Here is a 14,995-nt window from a genome sequence, read left to right on the forward strand (position 1 = left end):
TCTTTATCTCTCCCTCCAGTCTTTTTTAAAGCTGCTTGTCAATTGGTTTATGTCATCAGAAAACACTTGCAATCCTTTTGCCAAAAATGTTCAGCTAAATTCAAGATTTTTCTAAAAGTGGCAAGTTTAAGTACTGTTGGAAATACATTGGCAGTACATCACAAACATCAAAGTGTTCTTAACAATGCTGCGGAGCAGTTCTTATCTAAATCACTAACCCTTAAGGAATAGTATTCACATGACAGCATTTCTGCTATGGAAATCTCCCTTGTGGGCACACAGGGTTTACACCGCACCACAAAGACAAGATTTGCATAAGGCGTGTGTTACGTCATTGTGCAGTGTTAGTTTGTGTCAAATGTGTTCGAAGGCAAAAGCTAAAGGATGGGAGTTTTCAGGGATTTTTCAGTGTGCATTCACCTTTATTAGATTAGCTCGAGTTGATCCCAGAGTGGGTTTCTGTTCTTTGACAATGGCTTTGTTAATGCTTTCCCTTTATAACAATAACTATGATCATTAATACAGAAGAGTACAACTATTTTTTCATTATCTGTGTGTAAGAGGTTGTTCCTGTCACTTAGGAAAATGATGACTGTGTTTGGGGATGATGGTGTATATGTGGAGAAAGTTGGATGTGTGTATCAGCCAAACCACTGAAAAACCTGAAAGAGGAAAATCTTTATTGCAAACTTTCTTTTGTTTATGCTCCTTTTTTTGTAGCACAACCACAAGCAGAGACCTGGTTGTTTCTCTGGGTAGCTGGCTTTATTAAAAAATTATATGAACAAAACTATGTTATGGAAAAACATAATCCAGTGGATCTGTCTTGGGTAACTGCTTCTGTGGTGAGGCCCTTAAATCACAGAGAGGAATGATTTCCAGAGCTCTCTTTGGACATACATAGAAGCATTTAAAGATTGGTGTAGGTACCTATTTTCTGCTGTGGGAATTTTACTGAGTTATCTTTCTCATTTTTTAATTCTTAAACTCCCAGGGGCCCATCCCTTCTGCCAGTAGCATTTTAGACAACTTGTCTTTTTTACTACCTGACTTACATACCACTATCTGTTTAATGGGGATTAGAACTGAATTAATTCCTTTCAAAAGCATCTATATTGACTACCTAGCTGTTGCCTGTGGCTGGGTCACAGAAGTGAAACATGAAAGGTATCACTGATGGTTTCTATTACTATCTGCTTCAATAAAATGGGAAATGGCACAACAGCTAGGCAGACTATGAAGAAAGGAGAACAGACTTATCTCCAGTGAGGTGATGTTTCAAATGCTTTTGTGGGAGACATGAGGGCAGTTATGATCTAATCTATGGATGTAACATCCCCAAGTGAGAGAACTGTCCTCCTGCCCCCAAAACACCTCTGCCTAGTCAACCAAGAAAGATTCCTTTCATCAACATTAGCAGTTCCCTCAAGGACATGGCTTTTAATTTGCTAATAAGCAAAGCTGTGATCATCCACTGATACTGGGAACCTCTTTTCTGCTGGAAGCCCAGGAAAATGACAACTTGATAATGATGGAAAAGACAGGAGAGCTGCCTGTTCACTGGATTCAAAATTATTCCTCTAAAGCAAGGACCCACAGCTTTCCAGGGCATCTGGATGAAAATATTAAGCAAGCACTATGGACAAAAATCACACTTACTTCTGCCTGTTAGCCTTTGCTATGGTGGTGGTAGCCTCAGGTTTTAATTTCCTTTTGCCACATAGTGTTGGAGGTTTAGTTCTGCAATTAGTAACACATCTCTAGCTCAGTTCCTGAAGATGTGCTCAATCTAACTATAAATCTGGTGCTAGTGCACTTGCTATGGCACAGAGCTCAGCTACAGGTGACTGCCCAAATGGTGGCCTCTGCAGCCTGCACTGGTCTTAGCACTACTGCAGAAACACTGAGGGGTGACTGCATCTGGCTGAAACTGAGCCCAAGTGTGAAAATGGGAGTATAGACACAAACCTGTTGTCACCACTGTGAGCGGGAAGGAAAATCATAAACTTCCAGACATAAAAGTCTGCATGTATCTGGGAGGTGACTGCTTTGTTCATAAGGGAATCTTGATGTTTTCTCACAGAAACACAGAACTGATTAGGTTTCAAAAGACCTCTGAGATCATCAAGCGCAACCTATGACCCAACACCACCACACCAACCAGACCATGGTACTAAGTGCCACATCCAGTCTTTTCTTGAGCACCTCGAGGGATGGTGACTCCAACACCTCACTGGGCTGCCCATTCCAGTATCTAATCATATTTTTATGTGAAGAAATTCCTCCTAACGTCCAACTTAAACCTTCCCTGACACAGCTTAAGACCATGTTCTTTCATCCTGTTACCAGTTGCCTGGGAGAAGAGGCCAACCCCCTCTTAGGTAAAACCAGGTGGTTGCAGACACCTGGCTACACACTTCCTTTGTGCTTTTCTTTAAAGGAAGCATTTTGAAATGAAGAAGAGAAAAAGTGATCTTGACACTTTATATGGTAATATAAATAAGCACCACTTCACAGCTTCATCATGCTCTAAAAGCTAAGCAGTTGAAAAGGTCCATTCACCCTCATATTTGCTCCCTCAGCATCAGTGGTACCCATGGAGGCAGCTGCATTCTGGCTGGGGCCATCCCTGGGCATGGGGCTGTGAAGGCTGGGAGCTACAGCAGCTCTGAAGTGCTGATGTATGTTATATGACACAGACGGCACTAAAAATTAACCCATGTCATTTGATCTCTTCAGAGAAGTTTAATGAGCTGTGAGTTATTACACAATTTGATCCCAGATCATTTGCAGATGCAACTATTGTAGCTGAAGCTCTTTGATCAACAGATTCAGTCACTAAATAGGTAGGCTTTTAACAATTAAAAGTCTGTAAATAATTTCAATGAGCTTAAAGAATACAGTAATTAAGAAACAATGAAATGTTAAAGTAGTCTAAAGAACATCTTCCCACATTTCTTGTGTCTATGTTTCTAAACCATGCCTCTGCAGTCATACATGATCCTTTGCTGCAAACAAACCTTATGACTTGCATAAAAATATATAATTGAGACTGGATATGTTTAATTGGAAAATTCTATCTCTCTACATAGCTCAAGTAGTAACATCAGGAAAAACTCTACTCTAGATTGCAATAAGTATTGCCTCGGTACCTTTCCTCTGCAGAGTCAGGAAAAGAGAAATATCAAAGTTATCTGCAGCAATGCCATCTGGTGATTCTCAGTAATATTACACTTCTGCTTAAAAGCAAAATAAACACAAATTCCTAGGAAGTTATGCTGTGGAGCCAGAAGGTTAGGGAAGGACAGAGAGCTAACACAGTATATGCTAATTATGGTGTTTCAGCTGAGTAAGCTGTTTTCCTTCCGTTCATTGAAGCATCTGACCAAGATAAGTCAGGTATTTTGTGGAAAATCTCTGAGGGGCTACCTAGCCAATTATAAATAAATAAATACATAAATAAATAAAATGCAAACAAGTTTTAAAATTTACTCCTTCCAGGCAGAATTCAAAAATAAAATCAAATCCTGTGGATAAGGAAGCTGTAACTGAGTGTATGCCAGATGCATCCAAGGTCTTCTGGCCTCCTCAGAGCTGTCCTTTCAGAAACTGCTCTATTCAAAAGAAAACAAGGGATTAGGATTTCAAATGTGATTTCCAGTTGAAGCTAGGGTTGGTTTCTGGATCTGTACCAAAATTATTAAGATATTTCTTCAAAAGGTCTGAAGAAATATAACTAAGTTAAGACCTTCATGCAGATGTTGAATGTTAAAATAGATTTGAAGAGTGTATAAAACTGTTTGACAAAGAATTTACATGATTCATTTCCTCTGTTTCCTTGAGTAATCCTGAAATGCGTTCTGCCTTTGGATCTGCTATCAAATTGCTTAAACCATCATTTAAAAATGTTTTCCTTTACTGATGAGGAGCTGACCTTGGAGGAAAATACTAATTCCAATTTCAGAGACATTTGGCTGTACCTAAAACAAGTTTCACGTTGTCTGTCCCAGTAGTCAGCTTTATGAATGTTAGGCTCCACATCACACCAAAAACCCCCCATGTTTATGAAGCCAATGAAGGTTTTGAATGGGAAACTCAGAACAGAGCTCTTGCTGGAACACTTCTAACTGATGTAAAGCGTGATGCAGTGCACTCATGGACATTGCTCTTGTAATGAGACCCTGAGAAGGAACAGAACTGATTCATGAGAAAGAGTCAGCCATGGAAATGCTACCCAAATATTTGGCAGGTTGCACCGGGTTTGTTTACATGTGGTGTAGTTTCATGCCAATTGAGAACAGGAATTGTAATAAGTTCGATAAAACACATTTTATCTTTTGGGGGTAAAGTCTGTATGTCCTGAACACATGTGCAACTTTGTGGCCTGAAAGACAGGTGTTGCTGGTATAAATATTATACAGGTCCCTACTTTAAGACTACTTGGTAGTTACAGATGATTCACAATTTGAGTGGTCAGATAGTGGAAAGTATTGAATGATTTTTTTATCATACTCCCTGGTTCTACCTCTTTTCTCTGTGTGATTATGAATATTAAATTTAAACCATTTGGCCCTATCTGAAGTGCTGCCCAGATGTGGAGAGAGACAATCTGTGTCATTCAGCACAGAGCTTGGTGATTTTGGTTTCTTTATGACAAGTCCACCTTCCCTAAGAGAACAGCAGGAAAGTGCTCAGTCCTTGCAATTTTAGGTAAAGCTCAGGACAACTTGCTGAGCTTAAAAGCATGATGTACTTCATAAATAAAAAGGGTGAGAGAAGGACTTTGTTTTGTAGGGCATGGCCTATTTATTTTTTTCCACTTCTGAAAATGTTAAACTTGGCAGAGCTTAGAGTCTCCAAAGTTATGAATGTGTTTCAAATGCAGGAAATTAAAGACCATTTTTACCCTTTGGTATTCAATCTTTGCTTACTGTTCTTATTCTTTATTTTCTTTATATGCTCCTAAACATTTGGGCTAAGGCTTTTAGTGAGGTAAGAATACAAGAAAGATCTTAATCATTCAAAACTGTGATCTTATATATCTTGAAGGAATGGTTTTTGGTTGACTTCTCCAGTTGTTCCAAAAATGCAGACTTTTCCAAGGTTGAAAATGGGTACATCATACTCCTGCTCCACCAACTCTGGCAATGTCCATGTTTCTCTCATGCTGGGGAGTGCCACACAGGGCATACACTTGAGATGTGGTCTCAGCAGCACTACACCCCCCTGAAACCACCAGCTGTGCTTAAGCAAAGCCTGCCTGGCATGCAGTCAGCAGTCCTTGGTGCAAGGATACACTGCTGGCAGCTGCTCAGCCTGGTGCTCTGCAGGACCCCAGGGGCCTTTTCTGATGTTGGGAATAGGATGACCATCAGACCTGTGAGATGGCAGTCTCAAATGAAATGGGAAAAAATACAATTTTAGAGAAGAAGGAGAACTTAACAGAAATCTCTGTTGTTCTCTGAAAAGAACTTTTAAGTTCACTGCCTATCTAGTGGAGCACAAATCGAGAGGATACAGGGATTACTTACATAAAGTGTAGTGTTTCATTATTTGTTAATCTCATATTCATTAATTTACAGATATGAAAAATTTTATGGAAGCCCTTTGCATATATCTGTATGGAATGCACTTAAATACATTTTGACATTAATTAATTTCTTTTGTTTATACTGCACATACTAAAGTAATACTCATTTCAGGTGATGAGACTTATACAGTTCTCCCTAAAGGAGTACAGAGTGTGTTTGGATGTGAACTGCACTTTAGTTTCAGATTAGGCTGTGTGTTATCCAATGCACCGCTGCCTGGAGATTGTTGTAGGGGTGTTCAGGGTTCCAGTTAGATGGAGATCCTCTGATGAACTAATGCAGTGAGACAGGCCAGGTCCCATGGTCCTGCTGGAGCCTGAAGCCATGCCTAAGAGTGTTACAGAGCCTGAATGTCCAGCACCTAGCTGAGACAAGATACCACTTAATTTACCATAACAAATGTACAAAAGGGCATTACAAGTAAAATAGTAATTTGAAAGTTGCTGTGTTGACTGGGAAATGCATGCCTCAAGTCTCATTAGCTGAGAATTAACATTTTTCTAAGCCTATAAACAAGCATGAAACCTCAGTGATTGTACCACAATCCACAAAGCCGTAAATTATGGCAAACTGTCTCTCCTGCTCACAGCTGCAAACGAGGACTGCCCTTTGCCATCAGGCCTGGGCTGGCTGACAGGTCTACCTCAGATAGGGAGCAGCAGTTTAGATCAGGTCTGGTGCCCTAACAGCAAGCTCAGGTGCAGGGCAAGGCTGATGTGACTTCAGCGGGTCTGACTCAGCAGCCTTGTGTATCTGTGGTTTTGGGGACAACGTTTTCTGACTTGCAGACAGGGGGAGGATGCACACTTCTTTGAAATGTGCCTGTAATCACATCACGAGGAAGCGGGTTTCACATAGCAGCACCAGTTTATAATTGCAGACTAATGGGTGGGATGTGCAGCAGAATTTAAAATAAAACCACAGACCTTTTCCACTTGAAAATTATTAGAGGACAACATAACCTTTATCAAAATGTTGTTCTTGGGCACTGGTCATTGCTCTGAAACAACAGAACTGTGAGAATTAGAGATACATCATTCCTTAGCTGAAATGTCAATAACAAATCAAGAGCGAATATTTAAATTTTCATTTATGGAAAAATACAAAAAAACCCCTGGAATCTTTTCTTTGTTCTGTCTTATTTCCAATGCAATGCTTTTGTGATGCAGTGACAGAAATGAGCTGAATCAGTAAGCTGAAGGCATGCCCCAATTTATATAATGTGATCATATTTTCAGTAATAATTCCTGCCATTTTCCTAAAATAGACTAATGTGGAGGCTTTTAACTACAGTTGTCTTTTGGGAAGCAGGACTTAGACCTCTTTCTTGAAGGGACTATGCTTAATTAATACATCCAGTGGGTAAAAATAACTTAGGTTGTTCTTTTTCATTTGTGCTGCTGTCCAATCTCCAGCAATGTGCTGCCACTCACCTGCAGTAAGTTCCACACCATTTCTTTAAGGTAAACCTCGGTATTTTGGTTGTCCTCAGATACAATACTAACAAAGCTCTCTTGAGCCGTAGGATTTTCCAAGAAGTTACAGATGAGATATTTGGTGATGATGAGCTTTTTAAAGTGACTGAATTATTTTGGATTTTCAAAAAACTAAGTAAGAAATTTTAATAAGTGTTCTTAATGAGTACAGCTCTGCAGGGCCCCTCTTGTACGACAGCAATTTGTTTGGAGCCATTATATTTCATCATGTCAGTAATTCCCATTTCAGAGCTCAAATATGATGCATTAAGTACTGAATCCTGTAAATAATTGCACAATTTCATGCTTCCTAAATATGTGTTTATACAACAGTCGAACAGTAATTGGCTCTTTGAAGCTATGGTAGACTAGGGGGTGTGTATATTATTAACCACTTTTTGAAGCAAACTCTGCCTTGTTTCTTTAATAATATCTCAGAGAAACCCAAAGGAAATGTGGCAGCAAAGAAAACTGTGCATTAAAAAAAATCGCAAAGCCTCTGAAGTATACACAGAGATGTGATTTACTGTTTTTATTTCTTGCTGTTACACCAGTCTCACTGCACTGCTTCTTAGAACACTCAGTAACAAGCACAATGCAGCCAAAATACTGGGATCTGGAAAACACCTAATGCTATTTTGCAAAGAGGGACAGTCTAGCTGCCATCACAGTCTAACAGTGCCTTTTATCAAAGGCACACTGTAGGCAGATGCTGGTAATCTGTTCTAATGCCACAACCTTTGTCTGTGCTCTCAAGAGGGAAGTGGATGTGTTGGTCTTTAGAAATTGTTTTCCCTTACTGAATTTAGCTTTGGTCAGATGGGAGAGCGCTAAATTGCATTCCACTTAAAATGCAGTAAAGCCATCTGAGCAGAACAATTCCTAGTTGCTTTGATCAAGGATTTGAGCTAAGCTGTAAGAGGAGAAGAAAACCCAATAAATAATATCACTGAACTCTCTAATGTGACAGACCTCTTGTTTGTTCTGCTGAGAAGGATGCCTACTTTTCATCTCTACACAGTCAGGGTGATGGTGGCTGGATAACTGTTCTCTTTGCTGTGAGAATTTTTCGAATTAATTCTATCTTTAGCTAAAGTAAAATGTAGATCTGTATCCCCATGGGAAAGTTTAGATGGAAGTCAGAACATTGTAATAGAATAGCAAAATAAATGCTATCAGACTATTTCTGTTTTGAAATTTCTTGCTCTCAATTTCTTTTAACTCTTTCCTGAACTTTGCTGAGAGTCAAATGAAATTATGTACATCTGTGGCAGAAAAAAATCAGGGTCTTATTAGACAAAAATAACCAAGTTATGAATAAAACCCAACTCATCCATGAATTACCAGCCCCAGTCTGACTGCCTCAGTGAAGTCCTGAGAAAATCTGCTCTTTTCCATTTTGCATGAAGGGTAATTTACATCCAGGTGACAGAACTAATTGTCACCTGATGCCATGGTCTTACACTGTCTTATCTCACACAGTTCCCTGAATACTCGTGTGACATTTTACCATTTGACTATTTTTTTTTTAATTTAAAAAGAGAGAAGCAAGAGAAGAAGGTATTCAGAGAGATGGAGGTGGGGTGAGGGGAAGCATCTGTGTTGAAAACTCTGGTTGTGTGGTTGGCAAGGCTGCATGCTGTGATCTAAATGCTTATTCTACTTTGCAAGAAAACAAGGGAGATAAGTAAGGACAAGGAGTCATTAGTTAAGATTTTCAGTATCAACATTCACTCTTCTTAAGTGTTCCTCTAAGATTTTTTCCACAGCCAAGAAGCTGCATCACATTCACCCGGAAGTGTACGGTGTCCTTTTATGTGAATGGGCAGTTGTGTTTAACCTCACTTCAGCTACCTGGGGGGTTAATGCTCAGACAGGCACTCCTTGTCTACACAGGCTCTGCAGGCTGCAGCACATCAGCGTCTGTTCCAGTGTCGCGTACTCTCACAGATTACACGTGGCATTACGCATTAAGAGCTCCCTCCCATAATCTGATTTACATTCCCAATCATCCCCTTTTCTGGACTTCAAATATGTGCTGCAGTCCTGCGAGCCTTTTCCTGTTTCTGTCAAGGCTCAGTGAGAGTGTATGTATCTCTCTTACGGAGAGTTGGTGCTGCTAAGTTAGTTGAGAAGAATTGCACTCAGTACAAAAAGATCAGTCATGTCCTGTGAGTTTGGATGGAATGGTTGAGTGACACCTGTAGGGTGAAGGGGTACTGAGCCTGAAAACATGTGGGTGGGCATTTTTTTATTTAAGAAGATATAATAGCCCACCCTACAGGTGACATGCACTACAGGAGAAAACATGTATATGTAAATAAGTACCAGTTAAAGCACGTTTTTTATATATTTTTTTTAATTCAATATACATCCTTTCATCAAAGGGCAAAGAGTTTGATGGCTAAATAAAAAAAAGGGGAAAAGTGACAAAAGGGGAGGGAGAAGGATAAGGAAAAAAAAAGTCTGAGTAGAAAAGTAGGTCCAGACTGGTTTTGTAAAATGGAAATGTGGCCTGCACTTCAAAAATCATTCATTATGTAGAATCACTAACACATTTCACTGTGTGAATAGTTGATGGTGAGAAACAGATGCCCAGAGCTTTTAACCTGATTTTTTCCAAAATGCTTTGTCTTCTCTTTATTCCTTCACCACATATGACTTGGTGTGTGGACTAGATGGGCATGGTGTGCTGTCTAGCACATTTTATTGATGCTGTTTGAGCTCCCACCGTAGACAGTTTTTGACACTTATCTTAGAACATGTTTTCTGGTTGTGATGAGGCTCCAGAGTCCCTGCAGGCAGGAGATACAGAGGGATGTGAGATGGTCGTCAAGTTAATGGTGTCCAGAATCCCTTTATTGTGGTTAAAGGGCTGTAAAAATTAGTGAATGGAAAATAATGAACATGACAGATAAGCAGGCACTAGATAGAAAGCTTAAATAGCTGTGGGAATTTGTGGGACTGCAGTATCACTGTCAGAATTTCATCAAATGAAGAGGAATGCTTTCTCCCATCTGTTTTGCAGATAAATTTCTTAATATTTTAAGTACAATATTGCAAATCAGAGCAGTCTGTTAAGTTACAAAAGTGAGACAGATCTTTCTTTTCCTGCAAGCTTTGCTCAATTGAGGGTCTAGTTTTATAAGATGCTGAGGGTCCTCAGCTGCCAACATCTTATAATCAGTTCATAATTTTCATATGCTTGGTGTCACAGAAACATCTGGCTCCTCTATTTCACTGCAGGTACCTTTACAACCAGAAAAGTCTGGATCAGGAGTATAAATCTGTTGGAAACCAGTTTATGATACTTTTTAGAAGATAAAAATGTAAGCATTTCTAGTCCTTTTGCTGTTGTAAGCTTAAATTGTGCAACCAGATTGTAGGGAATAATACAGACATGGCTTGCAAAACATGATTTCCAGGGAATCTTTTCAAATTCTGTGGTGTTTTCTGCATTATGCTGTTAAAAAAGATGAAATCTTAGGAAATGCCAGTGAGATAACTATTTGCACTTCCCCTATCATGTAACAGCAGACAAATTTGCAGCACAAAAATCCCTGATTTTTTTTACCAAACATCAAGAATTTTTGACACATTCATGAATGGAAGAGACAGAAGGGGCAACTGTATCTTTTTTTCCACCTCCACAATTAGCTCAGAAGAATGAGATGGCGCACAGTACCAGGTGCATTGCACCTGCTGTACAGAACACCTTGTTGTGAATTGACCACTGCCACAGTATTTCATGTACATGTGCTAATCAACAATAAAAAAAGAGCACCTATTGCCAAACTCGCATGACTTCATTTAAAGGGTTGTTTCTATTTGCACTATTTGCAATAATGTGCACTTCTTCCAAACCATCTGTGTTGTCTCCTCCTCAGCACATTGAGTTTAGTACATGCATATTTTTGAAAATTCCAAAAAGCTAACTTTTCCAGCTACTTCTGATGAGGAGAGGAAGCCTTACTCCATCTTCAGTATGAAGGGGAGTCAGGGACTCTGTTTGGGTGTTATTCAGGCCAATGCATGTGCAGAAGCACAAGGAAGAAAGTATTTTTACCCCAAGTTAAAATCTATGTAATTGCAAAATATTGCCAATCACCATCATTAATCTCTAAAAATAAACAGTGTGGTTATTGAAAAACCTAAGTGTAGTAATTGGGAATATGTGACATTAATCATAGGTGCAGGATTAGGCATACCCACCTGGTATAAGCTTCCTTTTTCTCACTTTCAACATGACATTAACTAATTTGGGGCCTGAGGCACTGTCAGCTTCTGATACTGAAGTGTACTGGCTGCATTGGCATCATCTGGCATCATCTTTTACATCTAATTTTATTCTCCTGAAAAGTCTATTACTATTATTAGAGCATGACAATATGCTTCTTTGGAGAGATAGAAAGAAGCCCAGGGAAATTATTAATTCAAGCTGTCAGTAATATCTAGCTCATTTTTATTGTTATGAAAAACATTTCACTAGTAAAATAAAACTGGTGCCCGTTTGCTTTTTGATAATATATCAGGAAGAAGTCAGTGTCTTTCTACTGTGGCAGTTTTTGCAAAACCAAAATTAGCATACGTCTTCCTAAAAGTGCAGTAAGTTACAAAATCATGGGTTTTCATCAAATAAAGTGATGAATTTCTCAAATTAGATTACGTGAAAATAATTTAGCATCGTGAAAGCAGTAATGTCATTACATAATTTTGTAGAACAAAGACTGCTAATGCCTCACATGCTGCTGATGCATAAAGTCATCTGCCAGTCAGCTCTCCACTGTTCACTTTAGCTGCTTTGCTGATTTTTATCAGTTTATCTGCTTAAAATGTGTTTTTGTAGAGAACTTTGATTCATCTTTACACTCATTGTGTATTTACTATTTATCTCCACTGAATTAATATTTTAATACTTGCTGATGTTGAAGGCAACTGGCATGTCTTCTCCTGGACTTGTATTTGCACTGATTTCTCTGGTGCAGTCCCTGATGACTTCCCACAATAATCAGGACTGAGCTGCTTGCCATGCTTCACAGAAGTGGTTAGTTTAATGAAGATTTGTTTGGGGACGAGTTGAAGCTAATAGGATAGCTCATTTCCTCAATAAAACCTGCTGTTTAGTAAACTGTATCTGATGACCTCATGACACTCATGTCAGTCACCATTTTTCCTAGAACATTTATTCTGATCTTTACAAATAACGGCTCTCCAACCATTCTTTGGAGAAAACCAGTGATGATAATTTTTATCCCATAGATTTTTGTCTTTCACCTTTTCCTGCCTATGAAAACTCTAGATACCTTTTAGTTTGTCAGTCAGCAACACCTCCATCAGTCAGACTACAGCCTTATCAACTGACATTGCCACAGAAACTGAGGGACTATCCTCCAGTAGTGGATAACTATGTTCTGGGACACACTCTAAAGATATGCTGCTATCTTCCATCTTAAAGATGTAAATTAGAATATCTAAAAATTATATGGCGTATAAGTATTTGCTGCCTCTGAGACAGTGGTACGTACAGAATAAATAAAGACATTCCTAGAGAAACGTTCCCAGACAGTGTTCCAGGTGCTGTTTGCCTATTGGTTATATAGCTAGATAGTTGTTGTCTCAAGACCTTTAATTGAATTTTCACCACTGCAGCCACCTCTTGAATTCAGCTGCTTTCTCTGGAATAGTGTCCCTTACAGCCACATTTATATGTGCTAAAGCATCGCTGCACAACATTACTGGTCTGCAATGCTCTCCACTGTGCACATGCGTATTAATCACCCAGGGCTGTAACAGTCATTTTCTCTAAATTTTGTCTGTATGTTAATTTCCTGATTTCTCCCAGTTGCACCTTTCTGGCTAGCCTGAAGAGGAACTCTGCATTCCCAGTCCAATGTGCTGTCAGATAAACTGGTCCAGCAGACAAATGTCATTGCTGTCTGAGGGAAGGGGATGGGTTACACATGGGGCTGCAGGAAGTGAATAGGACATGATGATGTTTCAGCTCTGACAACTTGCAAGATTTTTCTGGGCCCCTACCAGTATATCAGATTTTCCTTTTTTTAAATTTTTGTGTTTTAATTAGTAGTTGTGAGGCCATCTCAGCAGACTGGATATGAGTGGCTTGTAGTAATACTGCGGCTAAGGTCACCCACCCAGTCATGAACTACGAAACCATCATGTTTGCAACTTCTATAATAGAAGAAATGGGGGTAATTAGCAGATGAGACTTCATTTAAGGAAAGATCATTGCTAATCTAGAGGCATACAATAGCAGTGCTTTTTTTCTTGATCTTTTCAACCATATGTAATTATCTTTAAGACAAGCTGTCCCTTTTCACTGCTTTTTGCTTTTGTTTCCTCAATCTCTGATTCTGTTTCATGTTACTAATTTGAATAATTATGTAACCATTTCTGATTTTTGCAACGGAGAAGCACTGATGTTTCTACTTGTATAGCTCTGCTCATGGTACCTCTGTTACCAAACACAGCTGTCAGCCCATGGGCCAGCAGTGCCCATCTATCACAATTTCGTTGCTGCTATTTCACTGCACTCAGTAACATCAAGGATCCACCCCCCTCTTCTTGTTAGGCTACACACTCTAGTCTCTGCTTGTGTTAATGAGTCTTTTGTATCTTTTCTGAATTATTATTTCATGTTATTAGTACCATCTCCACTTGAAGTAGGTAACAGTGAGAAAGCTGTGCATCAAGCCATGCATTCCTTGCATAAACAGAAGCTTGCAGTCAGAGAAGTCCTGTTGTGTTAGTAAAAACACGAGAATTCAAATCACAACAGTGTGATTGCTTTTGCAACAAGGCAGAGTTCAGGTCATGCTAGCATTGAATCATGGCGACGAGGTTGCCTTACAAGAACAGCATTTGAGGTGAGGTTATTCTGCATTGCAACTTGCCAGGGATTAATGCATGTGTGACATTCAGTGATTTTATTCTTGAAATGAAAACTTCTGTTAAACAAAAGCTAGCAGGCTATCGGAGAAATTCTGGTAAGGCAATATCAGTAGGTCTTTCCACTGTCTAATCCTTAGGGAAAAAAATTACCAGGTTTATAGAATTTGATCAGCCACATCTCCATTTTTCTTAACAGGATCTTCATTTTTCATGGACTAGATTGAAAAAGCAGATTATGCAAGAGTGTTCCTTCTGGCCACTTGAGGAATTTAACAGCAGAATAATAACTAATTCCTCATCCTGCATATAATTATGGCAAATTCTGCTGAGAGGATCAATTTTCTCCAGTCTCCATTTTCTTTTTATCTAATCATATTCAGCAGGAAGCTTTGCCAGTAATCTGGCTGTCCTGGTTCCACTTCATGATTGTTGTTTTACAGAAATCTCTTTTTGAACAAATTTTTATAAATACAGTACAAATACAGTATATTGTGTTCTTTCAACTTAGAGATTTTAAAATGTAACATATATGGGCAAAAGTAAAGCCTATGTTTCATTCAGATGCATGAATTGTGTGACACAGGGTCACGTATTTAATAACTGCATTTGCATTTGTTGATTTATCTCATTTGACGCTTTCAGGGAACCCTCATTTTATTAATGGGTCAGAATTGGCCATAAGGATCTACTCCAGCACAAGATACAAAACTATTAACTAGGTTTAAGCTAAATACAGTTCCCTTTACAAGAATTAGGTTGGTAATAACAGAAGTAGTATGAATTAAGTATCTGAATCCGGTATCTGAAAAGTTATGAGTTAATCTCTTTTTTCTTTTAATGTACCTTAACTGAAATGTTAGAAATTCTTACTGAACACTGAAGGCAAAACTGTTTCCAACTGCAGCCAAAGTGAACTTTGTCCTGAAACAATTCATCCTAAATTATCCTTTTTGTATATCAGAAGTAAATCTATGAATTTCATGTTTTTTGAAGCCGAGCAGCTGAGGACGTCTGTGAAAT

At 38.9% G+C, this 14,995-nt stretch overlaps 1 protein-coding gene across 11 annotated transcripts in view; it reads left to right on the forward strand.

Moving 5' to 3' along the window:
• Positions 1–14,995, forward strand: part of DLGAP1 (DLG associated protein 1) — a 416,188-nt gene that overhangs the window by 318,535 nt on the left and 82,658 nt on the right. The gene's annotated exons all lie outside the window — the stretch shown is intronic.

This window comes from Empidonax traillii, unplaced genomic scaffold (genome assembly GCF_003031625.1).
Source record: "Empidonax traillii isolate 1590-97213 ecotype Southwest subspecies unplaced genomic scaffold, ASM303162v1 scaffold186:size1492175, whole genome shotgun sequence".
Classification (NCBI taxonomy): domain Eukaryota; kingdom Metazoa; phylum Chordata; class Aves; order Passeriformes; family Tyrannidae; genus Empidonax; species Empidonax traillii.